Source organism: Sus scrofa, chromosome 5, assembly GCF_000003025.6.
Source record: "Sus scrofa isolate TJ Tabasco breed Duroc chromosome 5, Sscrofa11.1, whole genome shotgun sequence".
NCBI lineage: Eukaryota > Metazoa > Chordata > Mammalia > Artiodactyla > Suidae > Sus > Sus scrofa.
Window position 1 is genome coordinate 62,331,899 of NC_010447.5, and position 13,651 is coordinate 62,345,549.

The 13,651-nt window shown below is 38.7% G+C and overlaps 1 long non-coding RNA gene across 3 annotated transcripts in view; it reads right to left on the reverse strand.

Annotated features, from left to right (window-relative positions):
* The window catches only part of LOC110260745, a 39,735-nt gene extending 27,653 nt beyond the window's left edge, over positions 1-12,082 (reverse strand). For all 3 annotated transcript variants that reach the window (XR_002344115.1, XR_002344113.1, XR_002344114.1), the window contains exon 1: positions 11,199-12,082. This is a non-coding gene — a long non-coding RNA (uncharacterized LOC110260745). The remainder of the gene's footprint in view (positions 1-11,198) is intronic.

Below are 13,651 nucleotides of genomic sequence, written 5' to 3' on the forward strand. Positions count from 1 at the left end.
GAAATGCACACTGGAATGTATGGGAGTGGAAAAGGGGGGTATTTTCCATATGCTGAACGTGTTACACCAGTTTTCTTTCCTCTACCTTCCTCCACATCCTTAACTTTACTAGTGAACTCTTTCCTCACTAGTAAATGGGGAAGGCAATTTCCCCACGAAATGAGCAGAATAGGAAACAATGGTTCTGCATCTTCTAAGGAAAGAACATTCGTGAACATAGGATTTACCCTTTAAAAAAAAATTGTGTGTTTCTGTGGTTGATACCTTTACCCATTTAAATTTCACATTTAAAAAATTAGACGACTTTCCCAATTTAGAGGGGATGTTAAGGAAGCAGGCACTGCTCATGGGATTTATGTTCTTCATTTTAATTAATAAGAATGTTCTAAAAGTAAACACATAGCTGACTATTTGAATGTTCTTCAAATATGAGGTGACTATCTTAGGGTCATAAGTTAGAGTGAGTGTGATGACAAGGGACAAAGAAACTCCAAGGGATCAGTCATGGACCAACATAGAGAGCAGTAGATTTGTGTGGCTGCTTTTCATCAGGGATGACATAAATGACCACTGACCCGAAACTGTTTCTGTGCTGTAGAGAAGAATTAAGTGAAAATATGAAGTCACTGCTTTGGTAAAGTGAGTGGAGAAAATTTTCTTTAGATCTGGCCCAAACCTTTAGTGTGCAATACCAGGCTGTCTTCTTAGAAAAGGGTGGGCGAAAATACAACAGGAAAAAAATGCAAACTAACGCCTCATTAAGCTCACCAGCCCCTGAATACTAGAGGATGCTTGGCTTTCATCCTTTTTAACTATCTGGAAGGTGCAAGAGTGGGAATCCAGCAGAAGACATTGTTAGCTGGAAAGATGCATCTTTCTCATCCAAAAACAGAGTGTTTCTTGAATAGGAAGAAAGCACCCTGAGAAATGGGTTTCTGCTTTAAAAGTTTGGGGATCAAGAGTGCATTGTTCATGGTGATATATAGACAATGAAACATTATTCTGCCAAAAAAAAAGAGACAAAATTCTGTCATTTGCAAGAACATGGAATCTTGAGGTCATTATGCTAAATAAAAAAAGTCAAACAGGGAGTTCCCGTCATGGCGCAGCAGAAACGAATCCAACTAGGAACCATGAGGTTGCAGGTTCGATCTCTGGCCTTGCCGTGAGCAGTGGTCAAGGATCTGGTGGTGCCTTGAGCTGTGGTGTAGGTTGCAGATGCGGCTCGGATCCCACGTTGCTGTGGCTCTGGCGTAGGTCAGCGGCTACAGCTCCAATGTGACCCCTAGCCTGGGAACTTCCATATGCCACGGGAGCGGCCCTAGAAAAGGCAAAAAGACAAAAAAAGGAAAAAAAAAAGTCAAAGACAAATACTGTATCATCTCCTTTATGTGCAGTATCCAAAAAAAAAAAAAAAAAAATTAAAAAGGCAAAGTCATAGAAAAAGAGATTTGTGGTTGCCTGAGGCGAGAGTGGGGGGAGGTGTATTGAATGAAAGTGGTCAGAAGATACAAACTTCCAGTTTGATAAATAAGTACCAGTGAGATAATATTCAACATGACGACTATAGTTCACACTGCTGTGTACTGTATTTGAAAGTGAAGAGAGTAAATCCTAAGAATTCTCATCACAAAGAAAAGAATTTCTTTTTCCTTTTTCTGTAACTCTATTAGATGATAGGTGTTAACTAAATTTATTGTGGTAATCACTTCACAATATATGCAAGTCAAAACAGTATGCTGCACATCTTAAACATATACAGTGCCATCAATTATATCTCAATAAAACTGAAAAAAGAGAGAGAGCGAGCGAGCTTACTTCAAACACAACATAAATTGACTAAAAGCCACAAGGGGGTCAAAAGATGCTTGCATTTATTAAAGACTTAAAATACCGTTAGCATTCATTAAGGACCCATAATATTGCAGCCTTTGGAAAGTTAACCATGAATAAAATATACCAGCAGTGCCTTTAAGATTCTCACAGCTAAGTGCAATAGTAACATGAACATCCATAATTATGGTGTAACAAGATATTCTGTAACAGAGCTCTGTCCCTGAGTTCTGGAAGTTCAAAGCAGTTCAAAGCGATTTCATCTGGGCATTCATGAAAGTTTAACAGGATTCATGAAGCAAGAGCTAGATACCCGGCAGAAAGGTCATTATGGAGAAAGATATTCCAGGCAGAGAGTATCCAGCTCATGTATATACGTTTAGTTTATGTATACAGCACATGTATATATGTGTGTGGCTCATGTAAGAAACTGATAATGTTTTCATCAAAAATACCCCCAAAAAGTGTCTAAGGGGAGGTGATGGGTGCCACAGCTGGAAACCTTATGGACTTGCTTAAGAAGAAACTTGCTAAAGAGTTTGGGATTTATCCAGCAGATAATTATGACCATAAAAGAGTTTATAAAGAGGACATGATATAATTAATGTGCATTTTAGGGGAAAAAAAAAGAGTCCATTGGTAGTGTAAAATGGCTTTCCTGCTGTTTTCAGTAAAAGGGCAATGTTAGTGAAAAACTCAGCAGAAGATTCCTTTATGATACACGATGTTACCACAGCAATCCTGAGATGTCTTCCAAGAGTTTCCCATGGACTCAAATCCCTAGCGATAAAGTAACACAAAATGTGTTCAACTTTAAGGTAAATACTTGGATCTGCTTTGTAGGAAAGAATATTGCAGGAACATGAAAGGTACCCATACACATGACTTTCTAAGGGAAAAAAAAAAAAAGACTTTTCAGATTTATTTTACTGTGCATGTATAAGTTCTTTTAATTTTTAAAATAATAGAATGGGATGACGTAAGTACAGTCATAAATGGTGACAAGGGGATGAGCCAAATCATTGGATTTTAGGACAGAAATTTGTGGATGGGAATAAGAGAAATAAAAGGAAAGATTCCCATACAGAGAAGGAAAGATTTAAGAAAGGAAGAGAAGAATTCATTTGAATAAGATGAGATAAGAATGATGAAACAGGAGAAATAAACAAGGTTGGTCATTCAAAAAATCGATATGATGAGTTATGAATTAAAACTTTAAGTGATGCCAACGCATAGTTGGTGGTAAGGATTTTTTGACAAAACATCGATCTTGTATTTATTTGCCCCCCACTTGCCTCCTCAGGCCAGACCTGACCCGCTGGCTTTTGTTACATTCTCTGCTAAAGGAACAGTTCTCAACCTGGAAGAAGTTTGAGAGCAATCAGGTCTTAGGAAAACATGGTGTTTTTGCAGCCATCTGCAAGTCCCAGCAGAAAGGTGAGTGTAAACTTCTTTACACTCAAGTAATAGCGTTTATAGGATATCTAAGCTGATGGAACATGCTATGTGCTTAGCAAATTGGTTGCATTAAAAATCCACCAGAGAGTTGCTTTAAATAGAAAATAAAAATATAGATCGCAGTGCTCATGTCAGCAGTACATATACTAAAATTAGAACAATACAGAGAAGGATTTCCCTGGTGGCCTAATGGCTAAGAATCTGGCATTGTCACTGCTGTGGCACAGATTCCATTCCTGGCCTGGTAACTTCTGCCTGCCAGGGGCATGGCCAAGGGGAAAAAAAAATAATAATATTAACAATGCAGAAAGATTAGCACAACCTCTCCGTTAGGAGAATACACAAATTCAATTTTTTTCCACAGATGTATTCTTATCACCTATTCATTAAATATATATGGCGTTCTGAGTATCAGTCATACCCCATGAAGTGATTTGAAAATATATATTATGCAGCATAAAGGCTAGAGATTTAGTTTCAGTAAATCTAAGGTAGGGAGCCATGGAAACTTTATTTTTAAAGCACCTTTAGGTGATTCTAACAATAATCAAGTTTTGGAATCACTAAATGACAGCTTAGGCAAATGTAAGCTTATAACTGAAGTGAAAGTAAAACAGCCATAAAGTGTATCAAGAAGAGGTAGAGAACCCCAGTGAGTGGAGAACTGACCAGGGATGGAGTGACCAGCATGGCATGGAATTAAGCTGAGCAGTCTCTTATCTCCTCCGCCTGGAAGGAGTTCTTAGACACAGATTACTATGGCAAAGGAAAGATGTTTCTGATGAGATGACTGATGCATGAGAAAGCAAAGACATAGCATTAATCTGAAAACCATGCCTTAAAATGAGTCTAAAATCGACTGATTTGCAGTGAAGAAAAAATAAATAAATAAATAACCCCAGAAGGGAGCAAAACAAGTTCAAGTGAATAAGAGAGTTACAGGAAAGCCTTGGCCGTGGCACTCAAGAGCTGTTTTCTGCAGATTGGGGGATTATACCCTGATGAAAGCAGCCTGAAGAAGATTATCCTTAGCAACTGACATTATTAACTGCTAATAGGCTTTCTTTCCCGATAGGAAATATTTCAAGAAATTGGAATTCGTCTGGGATGCCTGCTAAGCGCTAAAGAAGGCAGAGGTTGAAAAAGATGCTACTCTTTCAAACAGCCCAGAAACATAAACACTTAATTCAAATGAGTTTTTTCTCTCAGCCCATCCATTTTCTAGTAAAGGGCCTAAGGTCCTGGAAATGGTTATAATGTAGCACCAAAGGTGAATCATGAGTTTTGCATAATTGAGGATATCTAGTTTTCCAAAAAATTGACCTTTAGTGTATATTTTATTAGACACTTTAATATTCACAGCTTCAAATATTCATAGCTTACCCAGTGTTATACTCTGTTTTAAAAAAAGGAGTATATTTTCATATTAACTATTGCTTTACGCTAAAAGCTCAAAACATGTTTAAGATTGTTGTGGCTTCATATGATCTGCATTTTGATCATTTACACCTTCATCTCTCTCCCTCTGAGAAATTACAGACGATACAATTTCAATACAGGCTGAAAATTTTACAAAATATTGATGGCTAAGTTGTTGCAAAGTTAGCCTTTGAAAAATTTTGAGGGGACCCATAAATTATCTAGATACACCTTTTGACTTTATGTTTTCCAGCTTCACATTTGGCATTTCTCATACATAGAAGCAGCCTACATTTTTGTAGTTAATGTTATTCCAGGGCCTAATAAGCCAGGTTTGCTGAAACATCTAAAAAATTCAGAACGAATGCAGTTTACCGAGGAAGACTGTCTGATCTAATTTGTCACAGAATTATTTATTTCACGTAACCATCCTCAAGAAAATAGAAATAGTTTTTAATAATAAGGCTGATATTAACATCTACCAGTTAAACATTAGGCAAGTATGAATTCATCTCATTTCATGCTTACTTATTGACTATATGTAAACATGCACTTCGGGATAAATTATGGTTTACCCTTAAGAAATCAGAGACAGACATTAAATTAGGCTTGTGAAAAATAGCAACTCCAAAATTTACTAAGTGCTACAATAGGTAGCTAAGTGAACCCAGATGGGTTCAATTCTCCCTGGGGCATTAGAGGACCTACTCATGTTTTGACACAGTAAGTTAGATTGTTAACAAGTGTGCCTTGCTAAAATTTTCCAGTAAATGAAAACATCCAGCATGCAACAAAATATACTTTCTTTAGTCTCAGGATCCACGTGGTGATCGAACGTCACAGGAGGTAAATGAGGAGTCTGTGGCAGGTACCCTACCACTTCCTTCCAAAAGACACAGAAGGACAAATATTACCTGATCCCACTTTTACCAGGAACCAAAAGCATTCAGACTCAGAGGGAGAGGGTTCAAGATCTTGAACTCACCTCCTCCCAGGAACACGGCATGGAATAATATGTTCCCAGGAACGCAACATGGAATGATTCCCTTGGAAAGGACCCAGAAGACTTTGAGCCGAGTCTCCACAGCAAAGGGTAAAGGACAGCATCCCGATGGCTGGTGAGAAATGGTCTCACCGAGGAAAAAACACAGCCCAGAGATCCACAATCAAGAGGGTTCACAAGGTTTGGTATCTGTTCCCTTTATCACGAAGGTAAGGTGTCCCTTCCCCGAGGAGTGAGGCATGAGGGATTCGAGCTCCCCATCAGGCCTCCAACCCCTAGACCAGCAAAGGAAAGACAAGCCCCCCTAAAACACATGGCTTTGAAAACCAATAGGGAATAAATATGTCCAAGAATACCATAAAACTTCAGAGATCAGAAAAGCCCTCTTAGGGAGTTTCCACTGTGGCTCAGCAGTTAGCAAACCCGACTGGCATCCATGAAGATATGGGTTTGATTCCCGGCCTTGCTCAGTGGGTTGAGGATCCTGCGTTGCCTGTGAGCTGTGGTGTAGGTTGCAGATGCAGCTGGAATCCCACTGAGCTGTGGCTCTTGCATAGGCCGATGGCTACAGTTCTGATTGGATCCCTAGCCTGGGAACCTCCACATGCTGCAGGTGTGGCCCTAAAGACAAAAAGACCAAAAGAAAAAAGAAAAACCCTCTTTGAAAGAGTTGGTGTGCAACACACACTCCATCTGAAAATCAGTGCAAAAACACCAGATTGAAAAGTACATGGAGCATAGATGAAAGACACCCCCTTGCTAACCTTAAAGCTCTGACAGAGAGGCAGGAACCAGCTAGGACTGAAACACCAGTGGGAACCATACTGGCAGTGATTGGTACCATCTTGAAATTCTCCCTCTAACCTGTCAGTGGGTGTGCCATGCACCTCAGCAAAACCTCACAACCATCCCCATGATGGCCCCACCCACCAGCACACAGCCACCGGTCCAGGGGCCAGCCCTGTCCACCAGTGCCCTGTGGCAGTTGCAGCCCCACTATAGCATGAAGCACCCAGAGCCCACGTAGGGAACATCCGTGGAGCTCCTGGCTCTGTGGCCAGATGAGATTGCATTTCTGAGTCCCACCGGACATCTCCCAAGTGGGGCTACTCCTTCAAGACTGGGAGAGAGAGCTGATAATGCCTAATACATAAAAACGACGCAGAAAATTAGGCAAAATGCAATGACAGAGAACTATGTTCCAATCCAAAGAACAAAACAGAACCTTAAAAAAAAAAAAAAGAACTAAACAAAAGAGAGACAAGCAATCTACGAAAGTTTCATGTAGTGGGTATAAAAGATGCTCACTCTGCTTTTTTACTGGATGAGTAGCAGTGGATTGGAAGGGGAAGGGGTGGCTGACCTGGAAGCAGATCCAGCCCCATGAGGAGAAGCATTTAACAGTTAACCTAATCAAGTCCATCTGTCTTGGTGGTCATTAGATCAGGCCCCAGATTACAGAAATGGTTAATTCAATCGGCGTAGTTTTAATGGGTCTATAATTTTGAGAAAATGTTGACGTGTCCTTAATACTTCATGTCTTTCTTATCACTTCAGGATGAAAGTCCATGTGTTGATCAGTTTAACATGAATGGTGATGATGAGAGATCAGTAAGTATAGACCCTAATATGATGTTCTTTCAGGAAGTCATACTAAAATCGCAGCTCTTAAATGGTATTCTATTGTGACTCTTATCAAGGTTCAAACAAAAACTGGCGATTTGAAGGGTGTACCTCTTTATTTGGGGACCTTCTTCTTAATATCACGTTCTATTTTCATTTTCATTGCCCAATTCCTCCACCTGTTTCTAGACCTGAACAAGCTCCTTTTGCCTAGGCTGCTAACTCTTTCTATGTCTCTCCTTTTTTACATCCAAAAGATGACTTTTTAACTTTAAAGCAAAGCATGACGTCTATATTCCTAAAAATACTTTTTCCATTTGTTAGGATGCTTTGGAAGACACAGGTTATATTCATTTTCGATCGTCTTTCTCTGAACATCAAAACACTTCCTTTAGAATTCCTTCAGACTCTTTATCATTTTGGTCTTAATTCACACTTATCATCTATGTCAGTAGTTCTATTTTGAACCAGATTTCATCTATTTTTTTTTAATTTTAGAGGAATGTTTTGATTGTTCTAATGATGTTATTTTAGCTCAGTATATTTGCATATATTTATTTCTATTACCTATTTTCCACTCTATCCCTTTTTTAAAATAAACATATACTTGAAGTAATTTTATCTGTTGTTGATAAGGAAGTTGTAAGTTTAAATTTCTAATTTATTTAGTAAATTATTTTAAAAAACTTAAGCTATTCCTCTGAGTCTTAAATTTATGGTCGTATCTAGATTTTTTTGTATTTCCAATTTTTTGCATTTTTATCCTCAAATGAACAGTGGTCTTGTCAGATTCACTTGCTAAAAGGCTTGTAGATTTGCCTTGCTTTTCTTCACTTGATATACATGTGGGTGGTGTGAATGCCTTTTCAATATGCCTATAGGTCTCTTTGTTGTCATTAGCAGTTATGTCAGTTCCCAGGACTTTCACCACAAAATATTTCATCTAGGGCAGGGTTTTTCAAACTGACGATTCCAACCTATTAACAGGTCTTGAAATCATTTTAGAAAAACACAGCTAGTAGTATCACTATCCATTGCAAGTAACTGTTTTTAAGTATTGCTTGGCTAGCATTCTTTTCAATTGTATGTACATACACGTGTATTTTGTATGTTAAATGCATTTCTTACTGTGGTTACAGTTAAAACTGCTTGAAGAGCACTGATCTTGGCTGAACCTGTTGTGCTAAACAACCCCACTGCTTGTTTCTCTAACTCTATGCAATAAGGGAACAATACAAACTCAAATCTACCTTCAGAGGCAGGTATTTTGTTACAAATCAGGATGCCATAAAACTGCCTTTGAAACCCAGATGCATGTCTATTTTCCCCTCTCCGCAGACCCTTCTGGCCCCGGCCTTTACAAAGGCTGCTGTCAGAGTTGCTGACTTCCTCCGAGGGACAGCGAACCCAGTTCAGGGACAGCTGTTCCATTTTTAACACGACCCTAATTCTCTAGACAGAGGAGCAGGAAATGAGACAAGAATGAAGCATCCTTCAGCCTTCGTGTAGGTGGAGCTGCTCTTTCGGTTTGGAAACCTATCACCACCTGCCATGCATTACTGATTTGCTTTGTCTTTTATTTAATTATTATTTTCAAACTTGTCTGTTTGCATTTAAGATATTTTATGGAGAAATTACAGCGACGTTTCTAGCCCAATGACATTTGAAAGCACCTATTTTATTTTAAATCGCCACTTGCCTACCTTGTACCATTATATACATTTTCTTGCTTTGTCTCCCTTTTTCCCGTTTCCTTGTATCCTTTCTATTTATTTTATTTCTTTCTACTTTTCCCTACTTTATTTCATTTTTCATGTTGGACTTTTTTCTTTAGCATGCATTTACTCAGTTGCTTCTCTATTTTTCATTTTTAAATTGTTTATTATCTTAATAGATTATTACACAATTCTAACCATGTATTTTTTAATTTAGAAAATTTTTGTTATATTTGATTTACAATGTTCTGTCAATTTCTGCTGTACAGCAAAGTGGCCCAGTTATACATATATATATATATATATATTCTTTTTTTCACATTATTGTCCGATATGTTCCATCGAAAGGGATCAGATATAGTTCCCTGGCCTATATAGCAGAATCTCATTGCTTCTCCATTCCAAGTGCAATAGTTTCTAACCATGTATTTTTGCTTATTTTACCTTTTTGTGAAATTATTTATGCTTTTATTTAGGAAACATTATTTTAAAGGTACTATAGTTTCAGTTCCTTGACTTTTCTCTCAGCCTCAAGAAAGACTAATTTCCTTTTCTGCTCCTATAGCCTCTTGTTTTCCAATCTCAATGGTAAAAAATTTCAATGATTAATTCTAAAGACTTATGCAAAATCTCCACCACTGCCTCTCAATAGCTCAAATTAGTGGCCACGGTCATGTATTTTTTTTTTTTTCATATAATATATGAAGCAGCTCTTCTAAAATGACAAATGAAATATAAAATACATAGTATCTAATAAATATAACCACTCAGTATTGATTAAATCCTGAAGAGGTATTTCTGCAAAATAGGAGGGAGAGAGAGATTACAATTTACAGAAAAAACATTAAATATAAACCCCAGCTTTAACTGTAATTAGTAACCAGCTTGCTTCCAGTAGGCTCTCTAGAGTTGCTTGTAATAAATTTGTCAAGATAATTAAGAAAAAAAACCTGCTTCTGTTACTCTTCATTTTTGACAAAAGACTTCATTTTTTTCTGCTTCTGATCTGACAAGGAGGACTACTAATAAAAATAATAATACTACTAAATGTTGGACCAACTACTGAGGGAAAGATATGAACTGAAATGCTCAAGAGGCTCTTCTAAAATTTATTTTAAACGCTTCAATCTTGGCAATATTTTGCTGTCTCCAAATCCTGAGCCCCATTAATCTCCACAGGAATCTGTGAAAAATCTGGAATTCCTGTCCAGGACTTGGGAGTTCCCAGGGAAACCTGGTTTGTGTAGGGGATGCTGGGTGGGGAAAAGATGCTTTTCAGTCTTGTGTTCAGTGGAACCCTCTCACTTGTCCTTATCTCACCTCCTGGCATGAAGAGCGTCAGCAGGTTTGCTGTTCTCAAAAGTCTCAGATGAGAAGTTAGGCAGCAATGACTTCTGTTCCTGAGTTGTCTACACCCCAGGGAGGGGCACTTGCTGTGATATCATTTGCCTTCCTTTACCTGTATTTCAGTCCAGCCCAGTAGCAGGCAGAGGCACGGAGACCATGTCTAACTTACTGTCTCCCCTCTGTCCTCTAGCTTGGAGCTCTCTTAGGTCATCTGGGGAAATGGAGGATCCCTTTTTGGTGTTCAAAAGGGGGCACCATTCCCTCAAAAACAGCCAACTTATTTTCTGAGTGGTTCCTTAAAAAATATCTGCGTATTTTCTTGCCAGGGAATTTCAGATTAGTATCTCCCAAGTTCACATGTTTTTTATCCGATGAAAATCACGGTTCAGAGACTGTTATTTACCATTAACTACCACTGAACACTATCATTTTATTGCAAAATAAACCTGTTTATTTTAGACCATAGACCATAAACCTGTTTACTACTTAAAATGACCTTCGACTGATCCTTGACTCTCTGGCCACTCCCTGGCTATGGAGTAAGCTCCCTGGCCTCCAAGTAGACTTATCATCTTACAAAAAGATTTTAATACCACCTCAAAAAGTAATTATAGAGAAATATTCTACCATCAGAAAGTGACAAATGCTATGCTGACCGCAGCCTTTAAATTGCTGTGGCACCTTTCTATTTTGTGGCACTACTGATCACCCTTGTTCAATGAAAAACGTTTTCATAGCATTGTACTTTTCTGACATAACATAATGTAATGCACTTACTTATTATATTTATTGTTTATTACCTGACTCCTCTCACCGGACGATAGGGCAGCGTTTGTCTCATTGGTGTTCCTGGTCTCTGAGAACAGGGTTCAGTAGTAGCAAGCATTCAGTAATTATTTGTTGAATAAATGGGTGAAGAATCAGTGCCCATCAAACATGACCCTTGCTCTCAATGCGACGTTGATAGATGAGCAAAGGTTGAAGGTCAGGAAGTTAGCACTGTGAACATCTGGAAGAAGACAAATACAAGAGAAGGGCACAAAATCACGTCTTTAATACAGGAGGGTTCTCAAGTGCTGGAGGAGAGCCAGGAGGTCAGAAGGGCTGAGCAGACAAGGCAGAGGAGTCAGCTGGTTGGAGGTGTGGAGACTGGGGATCCCAGGGCTGGGAGGGGTATGCAGGCATGGAAAACATCACTCTCCTGGACAAAACTTCCACTGATGACTCAGAGGAAGAAGACTGAGCTGGATGGAACAACATTGTGCCACTAGGACAGTTTTTAATGCTCTGGATTGAAGAAAATAGGACTGTTGTCTTGAATAAAGTGGACTGGAGGAATCACAGCTCCACTGGCAAGCCCACTAGCCTGACCTCTGAATCAGCATGCTGATGCTAACCACGCATCTTTCTAGGAAGACAAAGAAAGAACACCTCCTTATGTTCTTTTTATCATTTGCCCTGCCTCTCAGAATCAGTGCAGGGAAATCCTCAAAGGATGGAAATGCATCTTATAAGCCCCAACCTTTTGCAGCCTGCTCTCCCCAAAGCCACGTATTCATAAAAATACTTGGAAAAGTATGCAGGGTTCATCGGCCAGTTATCATGGAGGACCATCACAACCAGGATTCTTGCTTCTTTTGTTCATTAAAAATATTGCTATGATGAGAGTTCCTGTTGTGGCACAGTAGAAGCAAATCCCACTAGTATCCGTGAGGATGCCGGTTCAATCCCTGGCCTTGCTGAGTGGGTCAGGGATCTGGTGTTGCCATGAGCTGTGATGTAGGTTGCAGATGCGGCTCAAATTGTGCATTGCTGTGGCTGTGGTGCAGGCTGGCAGCTGTAGCTCCAATTCAACCCCTAGCCTGGGAACTTCCATGTGCCGTGGATGCAGTGCTAAAATAAAAAAATAAAATAAAATAAAAATAAAATAAAATAAAATAAAAAAAATATTGCCATGAATATCCTTCCTGTGTCCTGTGAGTTGCAATTTCATTCTACATATGCCAGTAATCCAAACCGTACCTCCCCCAGTGTACACTAAGTGACAAGGACACCTCGATTCTCACCCACTCATGGTTGCTCAATGCTCTGTAAATATATTTTTCTTTGTAAATAACAGTTTAGAACTATGTCCAAAGGTAATGATGTCTTTCATAGACTTTTCTAAAAATAGCTTTTAGGATTTAAAAAATCTGCTTGTTAAACAATTAACCTTTTATGAGAATTATCAACAATGGCAAAGTCAACTCTTTTCGCATTTACTTATTCTTCTCTCTTCTTGTTTATGTCAATATTTAACGTTATTATTACTGTCCACACTTAGCTTTTGTTCTTTATCATATGGCAGTAAATAAAACTTTTCATGTTGTGATAAAGTCTTCTTATTTATCGCTTTTGATATATGTGTAATATTCTACTAAGGCAATGTACAGCATGTTATTAAAAAACTCGGTTCATCTACAGTTTTATTAATATCAACTGGTGCTTTAGTGAATGATTTAGAGAGTGACATTTTACTCTGTATGAGAATTTCTTGGCTGAGTTGGTTACCTCTGGTTCTCAAAACCATGGATCTTACACATCGGTTATGTACAACAGATGTCTCCTGCACAAAAAGAGTTCCTAAGATAAAAAAAAAAAAACTGTGAAGGCCGTCTTATTAATAATAATTAGCATTTATGCAGCACTTGATGCCATATACTCTCCAAGTACTTTACTTTGTCAGCTAAGATAATCTAACCCTACAGAAAAGCTTCTCCTTCCTTCTGTATAATTTTGCTTTTTTTTTTTTTTTTTTTTGTCTTTTTGCTATTTCTTGGGCCGCTCCTGCGGCATATGGAGTTTCCCAGGCTAGGGGTCGAATCGGAGCTGTAGCCACCGGCCTACGCCAGAGCCACAGCAACGCGGGATCTGAGCCGCGTCTGCGACCTACACCACAGCTCACAGCAACGCCAGATCCTTAACCCACTGAGCAAGGGCAGGGATTGAACCCGCAACCTCATGGTTCCTAGTTGGATTCATTAACCACTGAGCCACGACGGGAACTCCAATTTCACATTTTATTCTTTCTTTTTAATTTTATTGAAGTATAGTTGACTTACAATTTTGTGTTAGTTTCAGGTGTACAGCAAAGTGAATCAGTTATACCTATACATATATTTATTCTTTTTCAGATTCTTTTCCCATATAGCTTATTACAAGGGTATATTTCCCTGTGCTATATGCAGTAGGTCTTTGTTACTTATCTATTTTA